The 12,203-nt window shown below is 43.9% G+C and overlaps 2 non-coding genes across 2 annotated transcripts; both read left to right on the plus strand.

Annotated features, from left to right (window-relative positions):
- Positions 1 to 9,403: 9,403 nt before the first annotated feature.
- On the plus strand, positions 9,404 to 9,469 carry LOC118849316. The gene has a single exon (XR_005010364.1). It is a non-coding gene; the product is annotated as a small nucleolar RNA SNORD104 (small nucleolar RNA).
- Positions 9,470 to 9,700: 231 nt separating this feature from the next.
- On the plus strand, positions 9,701 to 9,838 carry LOC118849342. Its single transcript, XR_005010391.1, has one exon. It is a non-coding gene; the product is annotated as a small nucleolar RNA SNORA76 (small nucleolar RNA).
- The last annotated feature ends 2,365 nt before the right edge of the window (positions 9,839 to 12,203 follow it).

Raw genomic sequence — 12,203 nt, forward strand, 5'->3', positions numbered from 1 at the left:
TTTAGACCTGTGCTTTAGAAATATCACACTGGTAGTTATGTAGAGTATGGATTGGAGAAGAGAGAAACTTGGAGGCAGGGAGACATAATTAGGAAGCTCTTGAACCCCTAGGAGCTGATGAGATCACCAAATGGAAGAGTGTAGATAGAGAAGATGGCCCAGGACAGAGCTTTGAAGTACATACCCATGGTTAATGGACATAATATGGATAGAGATGTGGCAAGGGAGACTGAGAAGCAGTTGGAAGGTCATGAAAAATCCAGAGAAGAGAGATCGTGTTGGGGAAGAAGGATCAGTCAACAGTGTGAAAGGCTGAAGAGGCAAAGAAGAATGAAAACTGAGTAAAGGTCAAAAAAGACAGAGCTTGTGGGAGTCTCTGAAACTCATAAAGCTTACTTGTGATAGTGTGACTCCGTTCTGGACGTTGGGTATGTCCCTTCTTGACCAACATATTCTCCCTACCATTTTCTGGAGACTTCCTTATTTCTTGCATGGCAGTTGGTACATGGGCAGTGCTTGTGCTACTGTGCTGGAGGTGGGTTGTGGGGGGGTGGGTGAGGGTGATTAGTTACTTTCCCTTTTTATCTCCCATCCCCAGGCACCACTCTTTCCCAGCTCCAGAAATAACTCTCTCTCTAATCAACTCCAGACCATAGGAAGGAAGTGCCCAATGTGTCCACCTTAGCAATACTAGCTCCTATATCACTTGTCACCTTCCCCTCTACAAAGGCTGCTTTTTTTTACATGCACAGAAATCATGGTTTGTTTTTTGCTCTGAGAAGTTATAAAAATATGAGTTACACTGAGTAAAGATCCCAAAGGTTCTTTGTTGTTGTCGTACACTCATTTCTGACTTTTCATGACATCTTTTGGGGCATTCTTGGCAAAGATACTGGAATGGTCTGCCATTTCCTTTTCCAGTTCATCTTGCAGATGAAGAAACTGAGGCAAACAGGGTTTAGTGACTTGCCCAGGGTCACACAGATAGTAAATATCTGAGGCTGGATTTGAGCTCAGGTTTTCCTGACTCCAGGCCTGGCACTCTATCCACTGAGCCACCTAGCAGCCCAAAAGTTCTAGCACTTGAAAAATTCTCATTCTCTCTTTCTCTCTCTCTCTCTCTCTCTCTCTCTCTCTCTTTCTCCCCTCTACTTCCCCTCTACTCAACTACCAATGGCCTCTCCTGCCACCCTTTACACAAAAGCACACAGATTAACAACACAATAGTTAACTACTTTATTATAAAGAGAAACAGATTTTTTAAAAAATTCATGAACAGAAAGCAAATAAAATTCTTCAGAAACAAAGATTGGGAATAGAAGCTCCTTGCTTTTAGGGAAGCAAGAAAAGGAGTGAAACAAAGGATGGGAAAGTGAAGGCCTACCCGTTCTCTTCCCAGGAGAAGAAAAGGCTTTAGCCACGCTGCACTTGCTCCACGTGGCTCCATCGTTACATGGCCACAGTCTTTGTCTTATTTTCTCACTTTTGCTCCCCTGCCAGGTTACTCATGGTGGCAGCAGGTACAGTCACAAGTAGTCTGTTTGGTACTTTGTCTTCATTTCCACTGGTTCCAGTGGAAGGAAGGAAACAGGCATTTATTAAGTGTTTACTGTATGCCAAGCACTTTACAAATATAATCTCATTTGATCCTCACAAATACCCTGGGAGGTGGGTGCTATTATGATGCTCATTTTGCAGGTGAGGAAACTAAGGCAGACAGAGGCTAAGTGACTTGCCCAGGGTCACAAACTAGGAAGTGTCTGAGGCTGGATTTGAATTCGGGTCTTTTTGATTCTGGGCCTAGCGTTCTATCCCCTGGGCTTTGATTCTTCCTGGATCCCGAGTGTTCCTGTCCCCCTGCTTGCTCCAGCTCATGCTCACAGGTCTTGCTTCCTTTTGAGGTTTCTTCTTCTCTTTCTGAAAGGATAAGGGCTAGGTAATGGTCAGAGGGCCCCAGTAATTCTCCAGGGGTTAGGAGTAGGGGACCACTGGAAGTTTCTGTCCATTTGTGACATCTTCTCCAATGGGCTGTGACATTCCTTTTTCGGGTTAGAAATTTTGCAGTCTCTTACAAAGTCAGTCTTGGTCCAGCTGACATCTGGACCTATTACAGCACAAAAATAAACATTGGATCTTAACAGAATAAGGATGATTAATCCTGCAATCAAGGGATGTGTCCAATGTCAGAATGCCATTCATAACAAATATACATAAACAATATGTTTAATAGAGATAGCACAGTGTAAAGTAGAGCAGGCATTAGGTAGCACAGCAGATAGGGCACTGGGTTTGGAATCATGAAGACTCAGCTTCCTGAGTTCAAATCTGGTCTCAGATACTTACTAACTGTGGGACCCTGGGCAAGTCACTTAATTCTGCCTCAGTTTACTGATCGATAAAATGAGCTGGAGAAGAAAATGGTAAACCACTTCAATATCTTTGCTCAGAAAACCCCAAAAGAGGTCACAAAGAGTCAGACAGGACTGAAACTTCCTAGCTGTGTGACCTCGGGCAAGTCACTTAACTCAATCTGTTGCAGTTCCTTGTCAGTAAAATGAGCTGGAGAAGGTGTAAGTAAGGAGGATTTTATTATTCTTTCTCATAGTTTAGTTCTCATGATCCATGGCCATAACAATCTCTAGTTCCCAGGTGTTAGACAATAACTCCCACAATAGCTCCAAGGATCCTAGATAGTAATTCCTAGCATCACAGAGGTAGACAGAGCGTTTGTGCAGTAAGATACAGGGATGACATTATGAGATATGCTTGCACCAAATGACAACATTGCTAAGGTTGACCTGTGAGCTCACTGTTGGCAAAATGTCTTCGTCTGTTGCCTTATAAATCAAGTGGGCACTGGTCAGTAAGTGGGGATTTGGGATTTGGGTAATGCATAGAGGAATGCACGTACCTACCTTGACCGGGCTTCATCAAGGCTTGGAGGGGGCGGAAATCTGTATGTTTGCCTCAGTTGGCCCCCATTGAGGCTTAGGGGGGATTTGGGTAATGCATAGAGGAATGTGTGTATCTGCTTCAACCGGCCCCCGCTGAGGGTCAGGGGGAACTGTTAGAAGAATATGACAGTGTAATGCTGGTGCCTTGATCGACCCCCATCAAGGCTTGTGGGGGATTTGTCTATGTGTGCTTGCCTCAACCAGTCCCCACTGAAGCTTAGGGAACCTGTAGGAATTGTAGTTCCTACTATATTTTCTCTGGCCCCTGCCAGAAGAGTGATTAGGGGCTGATACAGGAGTTGGTGCTCCCATTATCAGTAACCCTCTTGAGAAGAACAGACTAGAACAAAGTAAGCTTATTTAATCCCTTATTGTGTCTCCGATCCTGTCTTCCTGTCTGCCCAGATCAAGAGTGAGCTTGTGCCTGCTAGCAGCGTTCCTCTGTCTCCTGTCTGACACCTGGCATAGTTGGTGTTACCTGTGTTACCTGTGAAACAGAAGGAAATGGCAAACCACTCCAGTATCTTTGCCAAGCAAATCCCCAAATCAAAATGACTGAACAACGACGATGTAAGAAATGGGAGGAGGAGTTTTGTTTCCACAGAACTAAAGGTGTGCTTCCCTGCCCTCCCCCACCCCAGCTTTAGCAGAGACCAGGCCTCAAGGTAGGTCAGGTGAGAGGTCAGAGGCTTGTGCACATGTGCATACTTTTTGAGAAGGCAGTCTGGGGAATTAGAGAGGCCAAACCCACTTGAACCAGTTCAAGCTTATCTAGGGTCTGGTCTTGGTCAAGAATCCAGGTGTACTGATTTGCATCATTTGCATATGTTAAAGAGGGAAAGTAGGGGAAGTAAAAGAATATAGTTTAATCCTAAACTAGGACAAGGAAAATCTAGTTAACTTCACTTTTGCTTCTGTATCCTTATTATCCTATTTATATAAACTGTATAACCTAGGAAAACTACGTAAAAAACAAAGATTGTAAACTAACCATGACTCTAGCAGGAGTGGAGGGAATGGTTTCCCCTGCTCCTGCAGCTGTATCAGTGTGAGTGCTCTCTTGAGCACTACACTGGCTCTCCCAGGGAGTGTAATAAAATGCCTTCCTCTGCCCACTCTGGTCCTGAGTTCTTTGGGTGTGAATGGGCAAATCACATGGGTTTTCCTAAGGTCAAGTGAAGGGAAGCAACAGGCAGCGGAAGCTTGCCGGGCTTACTCCTGGATCTTGTCTGGGGGTGTCCTGTGATCTCCACTGCAGTGTTAAGAGCGCTACCACTCTGGATTCCCTTGGGGAACCCTGTGGTCTGCATGGCCTTCTTAAGGGGACATCACATGGGACTTCCAGCCTTGTCTCAGGAGCCTTGTGATCTTACTGCCATCCTAAGGGGCCATCACTTGGGTCTTCCTTAGGGTCTGACCCCTAGGAGGCCCTGTGATCCCCACAGATTAAGGGATGGCTACCACTTGGTCTTCCTCTGGGAGTCCTGTGGTCTGTACAGCCTTCCCTAGGGATTATCACAGGGTTCTTCTTCAGGACTTTGGCCCTGCCTAGGAAGTCCAGTGATCCCCAAAACCACGTTTCTCACAGATGACAACATGGTGCAAAGTATTGTTTGATACAAGGCTTCAGTGGCTACCAGTCTAAGTTACATGCGGGGCATTTTACATGCACACGTCATAGAAATTCACGTATATCCACAGGACAAGCAAGACAGCAGCACAGAAGCAAGAACATCAGTGAGTCTATAGAAAAGCAAGACATAGATAAATGCCAGCATACACACACACACACACACACACACACACACACACACCTACAATTCTGCATAGTTAACAAATATATCAAGGGGACATGATGCATGGTACTAAAACAAAAGCGAATGACCATGGACAAGAAAATAATGAAACAAAAGCAACCTCAAACCATAATAATTAATATGCACATGAATGAACATAAACAATTCCATGTGAGACCCACATTATATGGTAAATATTAGCATTCTCCTCTGGCTACTCCATCCCTGCTTCAATTTCCTCTATATAACATAAATTGGTTTAGTTTGCTTTGCAAATGTTAACAGGATTTTACTCTCTAACCTGACAAAGTGCCAGTAATCAAGTAGCCACTTAATTAATTAGTTTCATTATGAGGAACATATTTTCAAATAAGGAATTCTCCTGATCAGAATTCCACCCTGCTGAAGTGAAGACCAAGATCATATACATAAATCACAAATGGGAAGGGAGGGGAGAAGGTACGACCAGCCCACACATCTCATAATACAATTCTTTGCAAATTTCTGGGGTCCTGACCACAGCCCAAGACACAGAACCAGAGTTCTGTGACAGGAACAGGTTCCGCAATCTTTGATTTGCTTCACTTAAGGCGCACTGGTACAAGTATGCCAGTGATTGTGTTTCATCATTTCAAGCTGCATTGTGAGCTTCTGACTCATAAGCCAGAAAAGGCAATTCTGAAAAATCTAATCAATTCAGCATGTTCATTACACACATCATATCAATTATTATAAAAATCATGATTCCCTTCAGACAAACTTGACAGTTGACAGTACTTTATAAATATTAGTTATTCTTAAGAGTTAAGAGTTATTACTATTATAAGAAATGAGGAGCAAATCTGTCTTCATAATAACCTGGAAAGACTTACATGATCTGATGCTGAGTGAGGGGAGCAGAACCAGGAGAATTATCTTATTTGTTTATTTTCTTATTTAATAATTAATAATTTTAATTAATTAAATTAAAATTTATTTAATTAATATTGAACAATAGTTAAATAATCTAATAATTAATGATGAATTTGATAATTTATTAATTATTATACATGATTACAGACACACGGTATCTATTATGACTAACTTTGATAGACTTGACTCTTCTCAGCAATACAAGGTTCAAAGATAGCTCCAAAAGACTCATGATGGAAAAAGCTATGCATATCCAGAGAAAGAATTATAGAGTCTGAATGCAGGAGGCAAACTATTTGTTCTCTCTTTTTTGGTTTTGTTTCTTCTTTCTCATGGTTCACTCCATTGGTTATAATTCTTCTTTACAACTTGACTATTGTGTAAATAAGTTTAATGCGAAGGTATATGTAGAACCTATATCGGATTACATGCCGTCTTTGGGGGGAGAGGGGAGGAGAGAGAGGGAGAAAATTTGGAACCCAAAAACTTGTGGAACTGAGTGTTGTAAACTAAAAATAAAAAATAAATTTAAAAAAGGGTTATTACTATTAAGATACATTATAAATCATTATTAAGTTATTATTATTTTTATTATTAAGCTTGGCAGGGATGAGAGTGAGAAAGGTATAAAGAAAAGAGGTTGTGATCAGAGATGGGGCTTTGACAGTTCTGGATTTTGAAGAGAGAGAAGTTCTGTGTGATGCTGCTGCTGCCACCTCGACTAGCCTGGTGTGTGCTTGAAGTGGAATGGAACTGATGAGAACTCATGTTTAATTTATTTAATTTAATGAGAACACACACTTTCTTTTTTACTTTATTTTCTAACAGCTAACGTTTATATAGCACTTTACGATTGACAGCAAAATAATACCAATTGATGCGGATAGGACCTGGACCCCTAAAAACTCTGAAACTTTCCCACACAACCCAGCCTCGAAACCAGATCTCCGGTGATTCCCCTGAGGCATTGCCCATCCCAATAATCCTTTCAACTGTCCTTTCTTTGTGGCCCCAGCCAAACCTTTCATTTTCGGTTACCTCTAACCCTGCCCAACTTTCATTACCTCCAGATCACCCCAGGCTATTTCCCACCTGTAACCCCATCTAGACCCCTCCTCTGTTACCCCCGGGTCACCTCAGGTAATTGACCACTCCTAGGTCACAGCCAGATCTTTCCACAGTCCTTCTGTATAAAAGGTCCATCTTGCCCCTCCTACCCCATTAAATTGCCAGATTCTTAAAATCTGGCTTGCCTGTCAATACAAACATCACAAATGGGCAGATTCTCAAAATCTCCCCCACCTCAACCTGTGCTTTAATAAACCTTGTCTTTGACTGCAAGAAGGCTTGAGTCGAATTCTTTTGGGGCAAAATCTGCGTCTTTTACTCTGGAATTCCGGGCTTCCCAGCACCCCTAGACCGTAACACAACAATAACAATAATAATAACCAGTGTGTATATACCTATATCTGTATCTATCTATCTATCTATCTATCTATATGTATAACTTTGAGACTTGCCAAGCACTTCACAAATATCTTCTCATTTGATTCTCACAACAACCCTGCAAAATAGGCGCTGTTATGATGTCCATTTTAGCAATGGTGAAACTGAGGAGGTCAGTTGGTCCGGTCAAATTTGAACTCGGATCTCCCTGATGTCAGATTCAGCCCTCTATCCATTATACCATCTAGTTAAGTACTCTAAGTACCTTCCTCACAACAGCTCTCTGCGATAGGGCCAGTATCATCCCCATTTCATAGAGGACCCAAATGAAGGAGGCAGCCCTTGATTATATTCTGTCCATTCCTGTTCTCTAATTAATAATACATCACAATTATGTAGCTCCTCCCCCCACTCAGTCCATGAAGAAACTTTTATGAAGAAACCTTATGATGTTGTAGGCCCTATGAAGATGGCTGTAAAAGTAATTATTCTTTCCAATCATACTGACAAAGGAACAGGATCAGAGAAGGGCTCCACAGCTGGTAAATGCCAAACCTGGATTAAAAATACTTTTAAAGTGATTATGGAATTTAATAGGAGCAGCTAGGTGGTCTAGTGGCTGTGGAGTCAGGAGGACCTGAGTTTAAATCTGTCCTCAGACACTTACTAGCTGTGTGACCTTGGGCAAGTCACTTAACTCCAACTGCCTCCAACGGAGGGGGGGGTGGGGGGGGTGCAACTTAATAGGCAATGTGGTGACTTAGTGGTAGAGTGCTGGGCCTGGAGTCAGGAAGACCTGAGTTCAAATCCGAGTTCAGATACTTACTAGCTGTGTGACCCTGGGCAAGTCATTTAACCCCAATTGCCTCTAAAAAAAGGTGGGGGGGGTAGATTTAATAGGCAGTCTGGTGGCTCAATGGTAGAGTGTTGGGCCTGGAGGCAGGAAGACCTGAGTTCAAACCCGAGCTCAGATACTTACTAGCTGTGTGACCCTGGGCAAGTCACTTAACCTCTTAGACTTAGTTTACTCCTCTGTTGTTTTAAGATAACTTATGGGAAGCACTTTGCAAACTTTAAGGCAGTATATAAACGCCGTTGTTGCTATTACTACTACTGGTACTACTGTGGTTTGTCCTTGGTTCTCGAAGAGGACCATGACATCAAGGAGATGATGACACGACTTGCAGTTGAATTGGATTTAAGCAAGGGGGGCACTGTGCAGAGTCACCAGCCTCACCTTCTCCTCCAGAGCCACCTGGGTCCAGTGGCCAGATACAGATCAGGAAGACTGGAGATGGATGGCCCAGCACTGCCGCTACGACGAGACAAGACACAGGCAGCTTAGGTGGCGCATTGAACACTGAAATCAGGAGGACCTGAGTCGGAGTCCATCCTATCACCTGCCAGCTGTGTGACACGGGGCAAATCAATCAATTACTCTCTGCCTCTGTTTCCCTTATATGTGAAATGGGGATAAAAACAGCACCCACCTCCCTGAATTGCTGTGAGGATAAAATGAGATAATATTTGTAAAGAAATTTGTAGATCTTAAAATGTGCTATATAAATGCTAGATGTTAGAAACTAAAATAAAAAAGAAAGACAACAAGGATTGTGACAGGTGAATGAAAGGAGGGAGTGGTACATTCTAACCATGGGGTACAGTCTCTTCAAAGGCACAGAGTGAGAAGCTGGACTGAAGTGTAGGTCACAACTGGAGCCGATTGTTAAATTTGAAGTGTGAGCATTTACACCTTGGGAATGAGGAAATGCTACAAATCTGGGCTTGATTCGTTGTTTTGTTGATTGTCTAGACTTGAGAAATTAATAATGAGAATGATATGTAAAGGTGTGCCGTGCGAGCATACATTTTTTTTTTCCTGAAAGGCTGTCGTTAAACATTTATTGGCACATCCAGGGGATGCAGTTTGGCTGGAACTTAGAATACACGAAGGTGAAGTAAAACTTAACTTACTTAAGGGGGAGCCAAATCTCGCAGAAATCAGGAGCCCCTCTCTTGCCCTCTCCTGGTCGCTTTCACGTCTCTATGGTTGGTAGAGAGGGGTCCTGTGGACTAGAAGCCTCTGCGAGAATGGCCAATAGGAAGACTACATGGAGCCACATGGTCAGGATCTGATCGATTATTGGTTGCCTTTGGTAAAGCACGCCCCCCCTCCTGCTCCCGCCTTCGTCTTTAACTCACGGGCCGCTCAGCCGCCAAGTCCTTTTGATTCGGCGCCGGGCTCAGGGTAAGTCTTGCTCATTCGTAGGGAGGTGGGAGTGGAGGAAGGGGGCCGCCGTGATGACAACTATGAAAGCGTGTTAGACTACTGACTACCGTGAAGTGAATCGGAGTCTGAGCCGAGGCCCTACCGAGTGGTCCGGGTCGGGCTTCTACTACCCCAGGGACCACCTCACTGACCTTTGCCTTTGTCTCCGCAGGTCCCGGCGTGTCCGGACTGGGAGACGGAGCCGTTCTGCGCACGCGCCCCCCCACGACCTCTGCCGCCCCTCCTCCTCTTGTAAAAGCTGCCAATAAAAACGGTTCTCAAGGTCTCCGCTTGGTCTCGCGTCTGTCTGATTGACGTGGATTGCACTTGCCTTTGAACCCGTGGAACGCCTGTGCCGTGGTCTCCCGGGCCAAGCAGCAGTGCAACAGCAACCCGGCTTGTCTATAACTGGTTCCGCTTAGCCCAAATTTGAGCGGTTCTTTTAAAGACAAGGGACATACGGCGCGACCCCACTTGGGGGGGGGGGGGGTTACACGGGGCGGGGGACGGTGGCGGCCGTAGAACTGTTAAGCACGTGGTTATTGGTAGGAAGTGTCCCCCGGGTTCAGTCTACTGAAGGCTTATCACCAGTGCTGGCTGGCGGGTATTGCTAAGTACTCTTGTGTAAGCGCAGTGAACTAGGTCCTCCTCCCCTCCGGGAGCTTTAGTTTGGCAAAGAAGGGCGCGCGTGCGTAGCCACGGTAAAACAACTTTTAAAAGCATTACCTAGGTTATTTGGGCAGTGCTAGCCGCCCGGTGGGATCAGGAAAGTATTCAGTGGCTGTGGCACCAGAATAGTGAGGGAAACTGCATTCTGAGGAGTGGAGGGAGTAAGTTCAAGTACCGGACTGAGGCTGGGGGTGATGTGAGAAACAAGAAAAAAGTCGTTTGGGCCCAACTTACAATGCTTAGTAACGTGGTAGAACTGGAAATTCGGGTCGTGAAGCATATATATATATATGTGAAGCATATATATATATATGCTTAATAAGTGTTTATTGAATTCAAATTGGGGTGGGGGTGTCTTGAGAAACTTCAGGAAAGAGAAACCTACTTTTAATACTGACAAACCTGCCACATTAAAGGGGAGCGGAGTTTCCTGTAAAAGCTTCCCAGGGAAATACATTAGACAAAAGAGCACTAATTTCTTTGGCTGGAAGAGCAGGAATGGGCAATTCAAATGAGAGTTTATTTTTAACTTGGACTTAGCATCTTAGGAGAGCAGTAGGAGTAGTCTGAGAGAAGACATTTCTGCAAAAATGTTAGGGATATGAGGCAAGGGACTCGTAGGATGAAGGTCTCTCAGTTTTAGCCAGAACTAGACCTGCAAATATCCCTCAAACAAATGATCTTGCCCCCACTGTCCCTTTAAAAATTCCTAGCTCTGGCATTCAGACTCTTCAGATTGACTTTTAAAGCTTTGTAGTCCATTGTACCTTTCTATATTTTATACCGGTTTTATGAATTTTACCTACTTACATATTGCTCCCAACTTGATCTGCTGTGGGCAGTAGCAGTCACCCACCTCTGGGATGTGTTAACCTCCTAACTGCTACTTTTGGAATCATTTCAAGGCTTAGCTGGTTTTACCCCTTCCTGGCAATCTTTCTTTGACTTCACCACTATCCCCTCCCCTCCCTTTTTAGTTCTCTGTATCCTGTTATCACCTTGTTTACATGTAACCTTCCAGAACCTTGCTTGGCTTGGTTGATTTTAACTGAGATAGAGGGAGTCTTGTAGGTGGGATTATAGCTGGGAGTAGGAAGTCAGGTGGTACAGACGAGGGTCTAGATTTGCCTGGACTCTGGAGAGACTGACAGTCCCTACCCTCAAGCTTACTTTTAAATAGATGACACAACCTAGTGCTCCCTTCTGTATCCTCAGTGCCAGACATATAGTAGGTGCTTAATAAATGTTTTAGAGGAAATGACATTGAGGAAACCAGGAAAGTTACTTGGGAAGCCAGAGAAACTTTACGAGGGTTGGGAGGAAAAAGCATTTAAAGTGTCTTCTGTGGAAGAGGCATAGATTGAAGATAAGAGAACCACCTGTGGTAGATTGCAGTTTCCACCCTTTTGAACCATTCAAATCTCCTGTTCTTGGTGTCAGGACCACTGAATGTTGGCCCCCAGGTACTTCTGGACTACACTTCCCATGGGTTTAATTATGTCTGCAGCTGATTTCCAGATGCAGACCTGAGCTGTAGACGCTCACGGGACATTGGAATGGTTAGAACCAACACTGGCACAGGTTAGCACAGATTCATCATGTCCAAAACAACTCACCCCCCCCCACTTTTTAAACTTAAAGCCATTTCCATGACATCTCAAATCTGTCACCTTCTGGCTGTTATCACTGGTCACCTGAACTGTTGCAACACTGTAGCCTAATTGTATTTTATCCCATCTCAGGTCTGTCTTGTACATAAAAGACAAAGTAGTGTTTTTCCTAAAAGTGCAACACTCACTCCATTGCTCAAAAAACTCCAGTATCTTCCTATTACCTCTAGAATCAGATATAAAGTGGCACTTCATATATATATATATATGTATCTATATTCATGGCATGTAAATATCTATGTATAAATAGAATGTATGCAGGATAAATTGGAGAGAATCTCAGGTACTGCATATTGGAGGGCACACACCCCTGGACTTACCCCTGGGAAATGTGTGAATCATGAAGCTCTGGGTTCAAATCTTCCCCCACCACCTAGTTCACCATCTTTGATTCTGACCATCACTTAACCATTGTTTCCTCATTTGGAAAATGGGGCTGGAGGGGAAGATGGATTTGATAATCTCTTGGGTCCTTTCCAGCCCTAAA

The sequence above is a fragment of the Trichosurus vulpecula genome, chromosome 4 (genome assembly GCF_011100635.1).
Source record: "Trichosurus vulpecula isolate mTriVul1 chromosome 4, mTriVul1.pri, whole genome shotgun sequence".
NCBI classification, from domain to species: domain Eukaryota; kingdom Metazoa; phylum Chordata; class Mammalia; order Diprotodontia; family Phalangeridae; genus Trichosurus; species Trichosurus vulpecula.